General features: G+C 35.9%; 1 protein-coding gene across 3 annotated transcripts in view; it reads left to right on the forward strand.

The window, feature by feature from the left end:
- Positions 1–1,029: 1,029 nt before the first annotated feature.
- The window catches only part of LOC129777932 (probable serine/threonine-protein kinase nek3), a 197,878-nt gene continuing 183,769 nt past the window's right edge, over positions 1,030–15,138 (forward strand). For 2 of the 3 annotated variants that reach the window (XM_055784524.1, XM_055784529.1), the window contains exons 1-2: positions 1,030–1,413; positions 13,947–14,651. The gene's annotated coding sequence lies outside the window, so the exon portion shown is untranslated. The remainder of the gene's footprint in view (positions 1,414–13,946; positions 14,652–15,138) is intronic. The other variant, XM_055784526.1, reaches the window with a different exon arrangement.

Raw genomic sequence — 15,138 nt, forward strand, 5'->3', positions numbered from 1 at the left:
AATCGGCCCCCTATTGTCATGTCTAGTCTCAGTTCTCGATAAAGCAATGTTGTTCCTCAAACTTAATTTCGTTGTAATTTCATAAATTCGTCAGCCAATCTGGTTTCATGAATATTCTAGCACTGTTTTGAAAAGCCACAAAACAACTGAGGGTAGAGATAAGAAAAGTTAAGTACAGCTTTGCGTCTAGAGAATTTAACTTAATGTAAGATATATACAAGTGCGAACCGGAGAACTATCATGACAGAAAACTTTGGCATGGAAACCAGTATATTTATTACAGATAATGTAAAGAGTACAAAAATCAGAAAAAATCAGGATCATTTCAGAAAAATCAGGATAAATTGAGTGTTTGTCAGGATATCAGGGAGCGTGCTGAAAAGTCTGGGAAATCCTGAAAAATCAGGAAGGTTGGCATCTCTGGTCATGGGTGTCACCCCTCTAAGGGTGACATCCGGGCGGACCGGGATGGAAAGAGTATTCAACTCTTTTTCGCTCGCTTTCTTTGTTTGTTCTACATCAGTCGCTGGACAAACGAACGATGAGAGAGCGAAGTTATCCCTCTCGCGATTGATAAACCTCTACGTATTAAGAATCTGTCCATATTTCCCCCACTATATGTCCATTATACCCGCATCGACAAATATGTTCTACTTTTCGGTCTGTTTGGATTTCAGTAAAGAACATTAAAAACACATTTTTGAAAACATTTGGCGGATTGATTCGTAAAACAGTATATTGAATTGCACGAAACTGCATTTAAGTTTTGGAAAGCATAAGTTTCAAATGATATAATTAGGGTTCTTCTTAACATGTCCGTATTACCCCTATCTCCCCTACTAGAATATTCCCTTGACGGTATTGAGTGTCGCACATTTTCCAACAGATGGCAGCTTTTGCCGAAATGTAAACATTATATATGCGTATGTGTGTTAGTGAGCTCGCGCTTTTGTGCAATGAATGATGTTGTGTTTGCGTAGCGGTTGTTCCCCGCAACGCCGTCCAAAGCTCAACCCGAAGTTTTCTATTCAGTTTTGTTCCAACCGTCGGCTGGTTTATTCGCGTAGTATGTGGTTATAGATTCGGACAATTAAGCACATCGCGCGGATTGCTGCTCTGTCTGTTTTGGTGAATTCTACTTTGGTTATTATTATTTCGCAGAAAAAAATTTTCTGAACTAACTGTTTGAAACGTTCTTGATTTGTGCTCAAGAAGCTGACGTAACGCAGATTTGTGCTCTGGAAAACAGTTCTCCGTGTAATTTTTGCTGGTGTATTGCGACGTTTGAGGTGATCAAGTGTTGCAGAAAATTTCACCGTGAGAAAGTTCGAAAAATATTAAAAACAAAAAAGATATACCTAACAGTGGTCAGTGTTCGGTGCCGAGAGTTTGCAGTATACTTTATTTATCCAGGTGATTATCATGTTTTGGATTTTTCTCTTTCCTGAGATTGCCGCTCGGAGCACACAAAATTATAGTGTTTGCAAAAAAAAAAAACGTCAACGCAAGTATGGTGCGATCGTGTGATTGACAGCCTGTTGCTTCCAGTGCAGCGAGGTGGTTGACATAAACACGGGCTAAATGGTCGTCAATTTCAGTGCAACGATGAGAATTGGGATTTAGTACCAACACACGGGTCAGGGGGGCTGGAACTGAATATAATAAAAAGATCGATGGAATTACCATAGTGAGATGCTGTGGGGTCGCGAAGTGGTAATAGTGGTCAAGAGTGGTTCTGTGGCGAGTAATAGTGATCTCAATTGGGTACAAGGTTGATAAATCGTTTGTAGTCATCGTGGCATCGTTACGAAGAATTTGAATAGTCTATATTCTCATTAAGTCAGATAACATGTAATTAACTCTTTTTAGGTTATTTCGATATTTTAGCTAAAATCAACGAAAAAAATCGGTTTGTCTCTTGAGGCAGTATCTTTAGTGAATACTTTTTTAATTAATTTCGAAATATACGATTAGATTACCATTTCTCAAACTAGTAAAAGCATTGAACAAGCCAGCCGCACAATATTGTGGGTAGTATGAATCTAGCACTGTTGAGTTAAAAGCTTACCTCCATTGCATAATAAATCTTTATATATAAAAGAGAGTTTTTCCCACGTACGTACAACTCATCATCACGGGAGAACGGCTGATCAGATCTACATCGTCCATATATTTTGTGAGTTTGTCTTCACCCAAATTAGAATAATAAAGTACTTCGGAAAATATTTGAGATGATTTGAAAAATTAGAAAAAACTTCGGAAAATATTTGAGATGATTAGAAAAATTAGAAAAAATGACTATGCATATCTTTATATATAAGAAGGATATTTAAAATAAAAAGGGAAAATTCGAAAAAAAGTGGTACGCATATGTATGTTTCGTTGTGAAAATCATCATTTAGATAAATTTCACAGATCTGAACGATAATATACAAACTCTCTTGAAGTATATTCGTTATTTTTACCAACCAAAATATTCTTCAGAAGTACATTATATGGCAGAACAACGTGTGCCGGGTCAGCTAGTAGTTACTATAAATAGATAGATAAATTTCTTCGAGATAGGCATGCTCCCTCCAACAATTCAGAATTGTCTATGCCACGCCCTTGCTACTGCCGGAAAAAGGGAAGGAATGTTAGTTCGACATGGACTTGTGAGAGATGCGTAACTCCCTACGATCTCTTCTAAATATCTCGGGAGTTTTGGGAATGTGTTAGTATGGAAGGTAAGCCATAGGATAAACGCAGCCGTTTTTTTTTGCTGGTGGTTAAAAACTTTTACTCACTGCAAATGGTATCTGCGGAGGGGATCGGTTAGTTAAGTTATATCATTCCTAATTGTAGTATATGACAAAAGCACTCCGGCCTTCCGATGGTTGTCACATTAATAGCTATATTAAAAGAATTGGTTTGTATTGTATTGATGAAGGGGAAACCTTACGGGAGTGGAAGTGATGTAATGCTCTCTTCCCCCGTAGTCACAAACTATCGATATCACTTCATCTTAACAATTATATGCCCGACCTAATGTTCAAGAGTTTTTTTTTCTTGATTTTTACAAAAAAATATAACCTAGAAACTATAATACCTACAAAATACTGCTCAAAAAATGAAATATAGGAAAATGTTGAAGTTTTCATTAAAAAAACTTCTTTTTTTTGAGACACTGAAAAAAAAAGAAAAAGTAAAAATGTTTTAAAAATTGAAATTAATTTTTCTCACAACCGATTTTTTTAATTTCTCAAAAAAATATAAATAGTCCTTGAAATTTCCTACACTTGTTGGGTGACTTGTTGGAAATTTGATGGGCATACATCGAAAGTTTTTCTAACAAGAATTTTTTCATGTTTTCTTCGAAAAAATTACAGCATATCCTTATTTTTTTCTGAGTTTCCAGAGATATGTAAGAAGTCGGTTGAATTGAAGTATATACTGTAAGATATAATAACTATTTTCATTTATAAGATTGGTCATTTGAACTTTATTGCTGTATCCAGGCGCGAAACACTCGAAAAACTAAACTTCCAGTGTTCCATAACTATAGAACCAGATGGAAAAACTCTCACTCCTTTACAAAATAAACGCCAATTTCGCATGAATTACAATAAGCTTCTAATTTGTAAGTCATCTTTAGTTCTCAATCAGTTCAAATAACCCATTCGGGGTGGTTTCGACCAAACTGCGCCATGTTGTAGTGTGTATCTCGTTCTACGGAGAGCATGCTGCTTGTTTAAGTTCTTCAAATCACTCATACTGCTTGTAAGCTGCATCTACTATTCTCAAGATCACTCCTCATAGGTTCTTGATAGGGTTTTGATCTGGTAAACAAGCTGACCAGTCCAGAATTCAAAAAAAGCTCACAAAGCACAATTGTCGCAATGCGACGCATAGCGCGGCATTGTGGTCCCACCTTAATGAATCTCTGCTGAGGTAAATATTCAGTCTTTTTCCAAGCAGTTAACATTGTTTGTTTTCTGTCATCAATGCATTGAACCGACGCTATGGTGAAGCACGTGTTAAGGTTGTGCACCAAAAAAAATTTTGGGGAATACCAAGTTATTCGTAAAGTTATATTAAGTTATTAATTTATTTGGTCTCGTGAGCCAGCCGCAAAACTGCTTTCAAGTAGGATTGTATTTGCGCTAATCTTGATCAGTGCTACTCTTTTCGAGGTTATGGAGCTTAACAGATAGAGTTCATTTCGTTTATTTAGTCACCAAGAAAGTAAATGTCGTTCTGGATTTTTTTATGTGATTTGGTTTCGCTTGCCAGTAGCCAAACTTTCTCCACTAAGAATGACAGCTGCGCTTATCTCGAGCATGTATTGTTCTGCGAGCACAAGAATGAATCATCAAACAATACTCGTCAAATGATTATACAATAAAAAAACATTTCTAGGCGACCAAACTGGTAGAATGATTATTTCAAAATTGTCGTGGCATTATAAAATAATATCTGCAGTTATAAACAAGCGACTTGAATTAAACCACAGCGTTCAACGTAGCCACGTAATTCTACGTCAACAATGCGGTCGTGTCTTGAACACAACCTCCTATAATTTTTTAAATTTATGTGATATTTTTAATGAAAACATAAAAAATCTCTTACGTTTCATTATTTAACCAATATTTAGAAGGTCTTATATTTTTTGAGTTAATTTTTTTTTTAATTTTGAGTTTTTCAATTTTTTTTTCTATGAGTTACTATAGTTACTATAAGTATACTATAAGTTCTATAAAATGTTGGTTGAAGACTGAAATGTAAGAACATATTTAGGTTTAAGAAAAAAATTAAACAAATAAAAAAAATGAAATTCAATTGAAACCAAATAATGTTAAAATTTAAAATTATATTTTCTTATTTTTTTTCAATTCTGCCTAAAAATTATATGAATAGCCCATACAATTAACAACAAGTCGCCCATACATCGGAAGAAGAGCACTGCTACAGGGGAAATTTTTTTCGAACAACAACTTTTTCATGTTTTCTTTGAAAAATTACTTTAAACTACGTAACGTTAAACTCGTAACATTTTTATGTGTAAACTATCGCGATTTACATGATCTGCAAACTTTTCTCCTATTTAGCAGCATGTCAAGAACATGTCAAACGCGAGAATTTATACACAAAAATGTTACGAGTAAAACATTACTTTCTCCGGAGTCTCCATACAAAGTGCCGTATATTCCAGCAACTATAAAAGATAGAAAGTTGACGTCTTCGACAAAAGTACATTTTTAATGAAATCTAAAACTTTGTCGAATTCACTGTATCGCTATCTTGAATTTGAACAAAATTAGGGTTAGTTGTAGTTTTTTCAATGAAACCATGGAAAAGTTGTTAGTGCTACTTTTTCCCCTGGTGTTACTGTTGCACCAGGAACATCGTTTCCAGTTGTTTGACTGGTTCTGTGGTGGGGCACAATGATTTTTTTTTTTTAAATCAAACACATTGTGGAATATTATTCCAAAAAATAAACCTCTACATTACTTCTCATTATTTTTTTAACATACGGATCATCTTTCCTGAGTGAGATGACATTTCTGATTCCAGTTCAGTGATCGTATGAGCCAGTCTAAGTTGCAGTAAATCGCACCCCTCAGTAGCTGCCACTAGTTCTTTTTGGGATTTCTCTTGCCAAAGAAGACAAACATAATTGAGGAAGATCTGATTTATTGAAATTAAAGATACATTGTCCATTGTTGAAAACAAAAATTTGAAAATTTAAAAACGGTTCGTAATCGACTGTTCGGCGAAGGTTCCGTTTGATGTCGGAACAGGAGTGTTGTACGGCCTTCATGTCAACTTTGCAAATGCATACGTTTGAGGGCGTTATTTTAAGTCGATTTTAAAAATTTGATTACCGTGGCGATCATTCCTACTGACCACGTTGGGTTTTCAAGATTTTTTTCACCATCTACGATAAATCTTCAACGTGTGTATTAATTCTGATGAAACTTTTACTACTGAGTAAACAATTCTTCTATATATAAACATTGTCATTAGTTGCGTGGCACGACAACTAGCGCTGCAGTAACTTGAAAGAAGCGACCAAATACTAACTGGAACATATACCAAAGTTTTTTTTTTACGCGGGGGAAACGTACCTCGTAAAAACGCGGTAATTGGAAAATCCGTGTAGAAAACCGCGTTGATTGGAAAATTCACATACCTTAAACCTCTTAAAAACCGCTTAAAAAGCTGGGTATACTGTATATATAGAACGAAGGTCTTTCTTTCGTACGTACAACTCATCATCATGTATTCACTGAACGATATGTTTTGATGTGATGTCTTGTCGATTTCTCCATGGACAAGAGGCGACTGACTTGCAACGTAGTGTTGCATGGGTGATAACTTTTGTTTTAATGAGTATCTATTTCTATTATTCTTAGGAGTACCGTATCAATTTGTGAACAGCTTCACTACCCAGGTAACCAATAAGCATTAAGAGCTGCATTTGAATAGCAATATATGCGCTTCAAATGCAGGTACAGTAATGCTAATAAGCATTTAATGCGCCCCCAGTGCTATTTTAAAACAACTTTTGGCAAAATATACGGCCGCTTTACTGCTAGGTGACCTTAACGCTGCCAATGTCAATAAGTTGGCGAGAATTGGTAGCAAAGATTGGTAACGTTAGCATTGAAACGGTTGTATCATTGCTGATTTAATGCTTTTTTTTTAATTGAATAAAAAAAAAGATTTTGGTTTTGTTTATTTTTTAAACTCATCTCACCAGGTATCAGAGAGGTTATTATTATGTGCATATCTTATCCCCATAAGCTGATATATTTCCAATTTGTTGCTATATGATATGTATAATTTGAATATCATTTTTATCCATTCCCAATGTTGAACGCCATTATTTCTTAACAATTTTATATATTACCTGAACGGGATTCGAACCTTGAACTACTCTGATTAGTCGGTAAAACCACTCTCCTATGCGTTGCCCCTATCCAATGACCTGTGGATGACATGAAGGAAGGAGTGATATTTACCCTTCATAAACTCCATCTCCTTGCGGCATTATATTTCTCTCATTTCCTCTCTGAGCGAGTGACACTTCGTTACCACATACACCGCTTTGGCTAGAGCGATTTGTGATGAGATGTTTCGTTTTCTTCTATTCTCCCACACACCGTACACAAAAACGATTTTGATGTATATGTAGCGATGTAGCGCGTTAGTGAAGGACACAATAATGTTATTTCCATATCCCTGTCTTAATCACAGTACACGGAATGTCAAACATATTTCTGCTAACAGTGAATCGATGTGGTGGATCATTTAATTTCTGCGTGTTTATTTTGCAGTGCAAATAACTTTCAGCCGGTAAGTTTCTATTATATTTTTCTTGCATGTAAATTTAAATAAATAATATGTCTGCAGGCGTAATGGCGAAACGAAATGCCACGAAGAAGCACTCTGCAGCAGCGTTGTTCGAGGCTCTAGAAAATGAAAACGAGAAAATGTTCTCTGATGCAACTACACAGACTAACCAGGAAATGCTCATTTCGGAATCAAAACTGAATAAATGTATGGAATTATTGGCACATGCAAATGCTATATGAGAAGCTTTGGGTACCACCGCATCTTCACAGTGCAACCACGTAGCACAACCAGTGGTTATTAGTAAGATTAACCTGGAGCAAGTGAAGAATGTTAAAGATATGAATGATTTGGAGGAAAATGCAAGGGCGACAAATTTGTGGAATCGGTTTTTGCTTCAATCGGTCAGTTTTGCGGCCGTATACGATATACAGGAAAAGGTGTCAGTGTTTGTCTCCAAATCGTGGATAATTCTTTTGAACGCAATTTTCTCCTTCAATGCTATTGGACTGGAACAGGACGCAAATCTGATGACCATGAGCAAATTCCGCGGAAGATCCCGTTTTGCAAATTTGAGAAAGTGATCGATTTGTTCTTTCCATGTTCCATGTTTGTTCTCCATTTGGATTCTGATTTTTCATTTGCTGAATGTAAGGAGTATTTGCACCGAGGTTTGAGAAATCGGTGGTACAAGGAAGCCAACAGCAGCTTAGCGCAAACCTCAGGATTCAGGATCACGAAATTCAAAATCTAATATTGAGGAAAAAGAAACTAAAAAGAATCGAAATTCAATTATTATTGAATGATTCTCAGCTTTGATTCAGTTTATTGTTTGAATTAATGTAATAAAAGATTGACATGAATCGATGGAATAATAGATCTCGGAATGTTATATTCATATGAATTAAAATAAAATGTAATGTGTTTATGTATGCTTATTTATTTATTTATTATTATCTCAGTTATTTGTTGTTGGGAGCGTGTGATGAAGGGGTATAAATACAGTTTTTTTCATTAACAGCTATGGCTATCAGTTTACGAAAGATTTCCAATAGTGCATATATTTTCGAACTTGGTTTACAGATATTTTAAAGCATGTTGTTTTCAGGTATGGAGTTTAAACTAATTTCTAATGAAAATGATACGTCGATCTATAGGTGTAATTTGACAAAGGTGATATATCTACCTTATTATTGCTTATGTGCTATTAGTGATGTAACTACTAATGCATATACACTAGTGGCGCGTTGATTTTCGAACATAGAAAGATATATATAATGGATGGTGGAGACCATTTCAGTTTCCATTCTCCCCACACTTGATTTTGAACACTCCAAATTTTTAAGTCATACAATAGCATTTCCGTGGCATTTAAGACGCACTATTCTCGGAATACTTGAGAGCATTCACATTGCTTATTCACGGCCATTGTGCAGTCAGAATGCTGTTTAATGACAAGGAGTATTAAAACAGTATTGTATATGCTGATTTGCAACAGCTATGCTTAAAAAATGTTCATTTACAGCAGCAAGCAGTTCGAATGCTTATAAAGAATTGATTTACTGCTAATACTAATGCTTGGTGGTTACCTGGGTAGACATAAGTATTTGTTTAGAGCAGGGGTTCTCAACCCTTGGGGTCGATATTGGGTCGGTCATGGGTCGACATGAACGAAAATTGATTTCGGGGGCCGACGAGATCTGAGATTTGACCCCCATTAATTAACACAAGTTCTTGTTTGAAATGTTCACGATACAGTATAAGTTGTGTTACCTTTTTTTTTTGTTAATCCGTTTATTTTTACAGGCTCAGTTACATAAGTTTAATGGAGCCAAACTCTTAACTATATTTCAACTAGCATATATCAACATGTTGTTTTCTTAATTCTATGGTTAATGAAATAGGAAACCGATTACTCGCGGTCGACTCGAGTTTAGAAGGGTGACACATTTTCATTAGGAAAAGGATGGGATGTAAGGAGATGTGTGTTTACACTCGCACTCACATTCACATTCTCATTCACACTGACACTTCACACTTAATTCTTAAAACTATCCTTACATCTAATATGTGTTACTTGATCCAACTAGATTGCTAGTGTAAAGTATTATTGTTGTACTTTTCAAAAACTCAAAAAATAGATGAGCGCGCAAGTTCGTATAAAATGAAAAATATGGCAAGTGCATTTGGCATATAACAGTACGACTGAAAAGTTTATAAGTAACACAGTAAAACTATTTTTTCTTGCGAAATTCAATTTTATTATGTAACACAATTGCCTTCGAGGGCGATATAGCGATTATAGCGATCTTGCAACTTTTCGATACCATTTTTATAGTACTTTTTCAAGAAGATTTTTGCGAGACGCGCCATCTAGATGTCAACCTTATTAACATTTCAGCCAAACTGTTACGTTCTGAATTTGTTGGAACTTGAATACACTCATTCACTAATTTAATACAAGAGATTAAATTAGTAGAAATAGAAAGAAAGGCACCAGGTTCATTTCATAGCACAGTATTTTTGAAAAAATTATCATTAACGTGCGATTTTTATATATATTTTAAAATTTATTGCCTACTCCAGTATTTGTGAGTAATTTGTATTAACATATTTACATTTGAATGAATATTTATATAATTACACATCTATCCATTTTGTTGAATTTTGATGAGAAAATGATGTTGTCAGACTTCCATATTTGTCTGAAACCTTCCAGATTTTGGTGAATCATCATCATATTCAGAACGCCCAGGTTTTCCGCATTTTGCCCATATTTTTCCAGATGAAAAATAAATTCTGCAATCACATTTGACTTTATTGAGTTGGTTTGGAAAACTAGTTTGTGCTAGTTTTATTGAAACAGTTATTCAAAATGGCATCACTGATTTCACCAAAGAGAATGGGAGGCCAGATTGAGCTGGTTTTCTCAGAGCACCGATAAGCATGCTGGTTTTTACAAAGTATGTAGTAAAGACATAAAATGTCTTGGAGGATTGAAGGGTTTCTTGAAGCATGTTACGACTGAGAAGCACAAAAGCGACTGCTGTGATTACGAATGTTCTCGGAGATGGTCAACACGAGGAGCCAACGAGCAAACTGCGAAGCAATCCGTTCAGTTTGATTGCCGACGAATCGACGGATCTGCCGAAGAAAAAGTCACTAGCCTTAAGGTAGCCGTACACTGTTTATTCGGAGGTCAAATAATTGACACAGATGAAGTTTGGTTTAAAATTTGTACAAACACTATTTTGTTTGCCACTCTTCAATTACCAACAGTCAACAGTCAAACATCGAACATGCAAAAAATTCGAATGAAATATTTGAGGTAACCTTACCATTGATGGTTTGAAAAACAGACCAAAACAATATGTTAGGCATCTTATAACTGAATATTTGCTTGTCGTGTTTTGTGTCGAAGATCTGAATTATCTGTCGAAAAGAGTCAAACAGTTGGCTTCGGTCAAACAATGTATGAGAATCCTTAGTAGCCAGAACCAGCTATTGGAAGGACGGTATACTGTTCGTGAATGATTGCATACCAAATTTATTTGATTGACTATGAGGCTAATGGAGCAAAGACCATGACTGCACCAGGTAACTCACTTGGCGCTTTGCTTAAAAGAGATGGTCCATCGCCTTTCAGTGTATTTTCTATAGTTCTGCCTTATGTTCTTCGTATGCGTGTAAGCATATTCCAGACGAAAATACGCAAACTAATAGCTTTCTTAGCTGCAATCTAGTGAGTGTGATGAGATTCAGGAAATTGATGAGATTCAGGATGGCTTTCACTGGAAGCAGTGGTGCAGAGAGTGCTTGCCAGATATGAACCACTCCGAATCTACTTTGGATTTGTGAAACATATTAATCATATTTATCATATTTTTTTCACAAATGAGTTCATGCAAACACTAAAAGATCTGAATAAAGTTGCGTTTAATCAACAAAATTACGAAAACCATTGGAGAGCTGACCATGCTGGACCCGTCCTATGTTATCAGAAGAAAACATCAAACCATTCTACCGCTTGCTGAAAATTTTCCTAATCTTTCAGCCAATAGATGAGAAATTCAGAGAGCTGCGCAATGTCGATTTTCCAGACTATTCTCCGGATGACCGAATCATTGTAGTTATCTTTTTGGGTAAAGTTCTAGCCACAACTCAAGTTCAAGTATTATGCGTCGATATACATAAGATGATAAGAAGAAATAACTGTCAAAACATGGTTTACACATCAGGCGTAAAAATGTTGATTGATTGATTGTGTTGCTTGTGTTGTGTTGTGTTGTTGATTGCAGAGACTTTAAACTTTTGCAGTTCTAGTCTTGAGAAGGTTGCTTGTGGACACACTCAATCCAAACTTCTTCTTCACCTGCCTTGAGAATGACACTTCATTGTCATTGCTCGTCAACAAACCGTGTTCGCTCCCACAAACGTCAAACAACGCTTTCGGGAAAATGTTCAATAAAATTCGCAATTAAATGAAAAAAATATCGACAAAAATCTAGACAAATCCAGACTTTTGATTTTCCAACATCCAGATTTCTGTATAATACACCTGACAACCCTGGCTTAACCCTGTAGAATTTCAAAGAAAAAATATAAAATCTGAATTTTTCATCAAATACACCTTTTTTTATCGAAGAAACTATATAAAATTACACAGTAGATCCAAAATGAACTCTTACAGTGAAAATTTATGAACTTGTTGCATGTTCAACGAACTTAAACAGAATACTATTAGAAGTCTTTGGTTAAACAAAAAATTGAAATAATATTTCAAGTGAGCAAAAAAATATTTTCTGTGGGTGGCAATATAGTTGTTACGGCCTTATAACAGATTAATCAACCGCAAAGTCTCTAAATTAGTAAGACTTCTGTATGAATAAGATAGAAACTAGGAATAGATTTTTGTTTTAAAAATTTGACTAAAGGGGTCAGAGGTATCACTTAATTCTGGAAAAGGGGTCTATTGCCCAAAATAGTTTGAGACGCCCTGGTTTAGAGGAATTGTAAACTGTATATGGCTGGATAAAATATAAGAATAGTAAGGTTCCTTGCTATGGTGGCTGAGAGCAAACATATAACCGGAAACGTGAAAAAAATTGGTGTCCGAGAGCATACATATGGCCGTAAAGGGTAAAATTTCGAATCTGTAATCTGTAATCTGGATGTGATATAAGAATCTAAAATCAAATGTAGAATTTGAGTTTGTAGTTTTAATATGCAATCTATCATACGAGCTGGAAACTGAAATCTTCTGAAAACTTATAACTGGTTGACTGAATCCGGTATGAATGATAACACAAGAATCGGAATTGAAGGGTTCTGAAATTGAACTGGCGATAGTTGGTTTAGTAGCCGGACGCGCAAGTTTTTCGACTTAGGAAACGAGCTATTTGGAATATGATACATAATCTGAAGAATCCCAGTTCAATTTCTACTCAGGTACTGGTCAAAATCCTCAATAATAGATATCAAATAAAAAAAACCCAAATGATAACACAAATAGTATGATATTTGATATGAAAAGCAACGAGTTTTTTTGTTGGTTTCACCGGTCGTGTCCTGTGGCGAATGTTTCATCGGATCCTTGTCTTCATTGGAAAAAATCCGATGAAGCATTTGCCACAGGATACAACCGGTGAAACCAACAAAAAAACTCGTTGCTTTTTATATCAAACATCTTACTATTTGTGTTACCATTTGGGTTTTTTTTATTTGATATATTTGATAACTGGGTAAAGGAATGATGCACGTACTCCTATCATAAGTGGATAGGTAAGTGTAATGCCGTATAAATGTAGATACTGTTGACACATCTACTATAAGTAAAGCAAGATTCCTCGAATGCTACCTAGGCCTTCAAGAAGACCAAGAAGGGGATGAAAACGACGACTGTCTTGGACATTGCAGCTCTTCTGTAAACGATGATATCATGAAATAAGAAAAAAAAAACCATTTCGGAAACCGTACAATCACTATTAGAGGACGTACAGAACGTTTGGTAGTAAATACTGCTCGGGAGATTCTGAATGAAACCAATAACCCTAAAGTATCAGCACATCTCAAGCCATAAGGCGTAGTGCACAAATTACGTAACGCTAAAAATTCTGATTGAAGACACCTTCTCCCCCCCCCCTCTTACGTAACGCAATTCCTATCTCTAATACTCAGTAAGTAACGCAACCTCCAGTCCCTTCCCCCTCTCTCTTCACCCATTTCTCGTGTTGCCTAATTGGTGCAAGACGCCTTACTATTGATGAAACTTTCGTCACAGGACAAGCACGGTGAATTCGATCGGATGTGACGGATCTTGTTTGAACACTGATCAAAAAAGAGTATTTAGGAAGTGTACACACGAGGTCTCAGGCGGATATTATTGCGATGTTTTCCAAGTTGTAGTGGGTGTACAAGAATCATTAGCGTATTCATATGGTGGTTGCTCGCATATCATCTGAAAGATCGCATCCGGGACGATGGGGCTCGATAGCGGACGATACTGAGCGCCACGCTTTTGCATTCGTAATTTTTTTCTGTGTGTGTGTGTGTGTGGCTTCGTTTGTTTGTACGGAATCTTCGATACATTTGTTCCTTTTTCCTTTTTTCAGACTCGATAACAGCATTGGATTCAGTTGGAGTTATTGTCAATTATCATGAGCAAACGCGCGCGTTTGTAAACAAGAGGACAAACAGAAATGTCACACTAATTGCTGGAACATGTAGGGTTTTTTTGGGTATCATTTTGGTTTTTCACCGCCCGAGAGAGTGAATAAAAGTGATTATAGCTTCGTCAGAGGAGAAAACTTATAAAGCAAAAACACTCATGTGAAGTGAGGTGCCGCGAGGAGGCGAGTGAAGGCGTGAATGATAGTGACAACAGCAGTGGAGGAGAGATAAAAATGTAAAAGTCAAAAGTGGTTCCCGGTTTGGAGAAAAAGAAAAGGTTGTCCCAAAAACGACACACAAGAATAGCCAAAAAATAAAAGTAACAAAAAGGCTATTATCAAAAAGGCTATATTCGCAGCAAAATCGCAAGAAGAAACGCAAAGTGGAGGATTATTTTGATGTTGGATAATGCTCTTATTGTTGAATTTTGGCAGCTTTGGCTGAGTTTCAAACAGTGTGGTTTTCTCTTGTGTGTTTTCCATCTTTTGTTTAATTTCGGAAACAAGTTTTCTGTCGTGTTATTTTTATTTCGCGGTTTGTTAGTGGAACGAGTTGTAGTTTCAATTGAGGTGAATTCGAATTCCGCATCGCGTTGCTGCCGCCGTTGTTTCTCCTGTGGCTGGTGGAAGGATTGAAAAACCCAACAGGTAAGTTCTTGGCGAAATAAAAATGTTGTATTGACGAGTGAGATGTTCGCGATGACTGCAAACCTGCGAGGGTTCACTCGAATGGACTCGTTTTATTATCTTGATTTGCGGAGCTGATCGCAAGGTGAATTCAAAACACAACACATTCCACGTCGTTCCAGTAAATATTTGTTGAGTGAACTTCAAAATTTGGTAGTTAAAAAACGTGCTCGGAAGTTGTAGTGCATGGTTCTAACGAATTACAAAGGATACTTATTCGTGGACTTCGGGATAAAAATTTGCAAAAAATATTCAAATTGCATCTTACTCTGGCGTATCGAGAAATATTGTCAAAATATTTTTTTATCAAAAATTCAAGAACCAACAAAATTTTGAAATTTTGAATGATATACGCATATGTTGGAATTTCAACAATGACAATTTATTGAAGACGAGGTAATTTAGTACAGGATATAGTTGTGAAACATCAGCTATTAAGTTTTTCACT

Source organism: Toxorhynchites rutilus, chromosome 3 (genome assembly GCF_029784135.1).
Source record: "Toxorhynchites rutilus septentrionalis strain SRP chromosome 3, ASM2978413v1, whole genome shotgun sequence".
Lineage (NCBI taxonomy): Eukaryota > Metazoa > Arthropoda > Insecta > Diptera > Culicidae > Toxorhynchites > Toxorhynchites rutilus.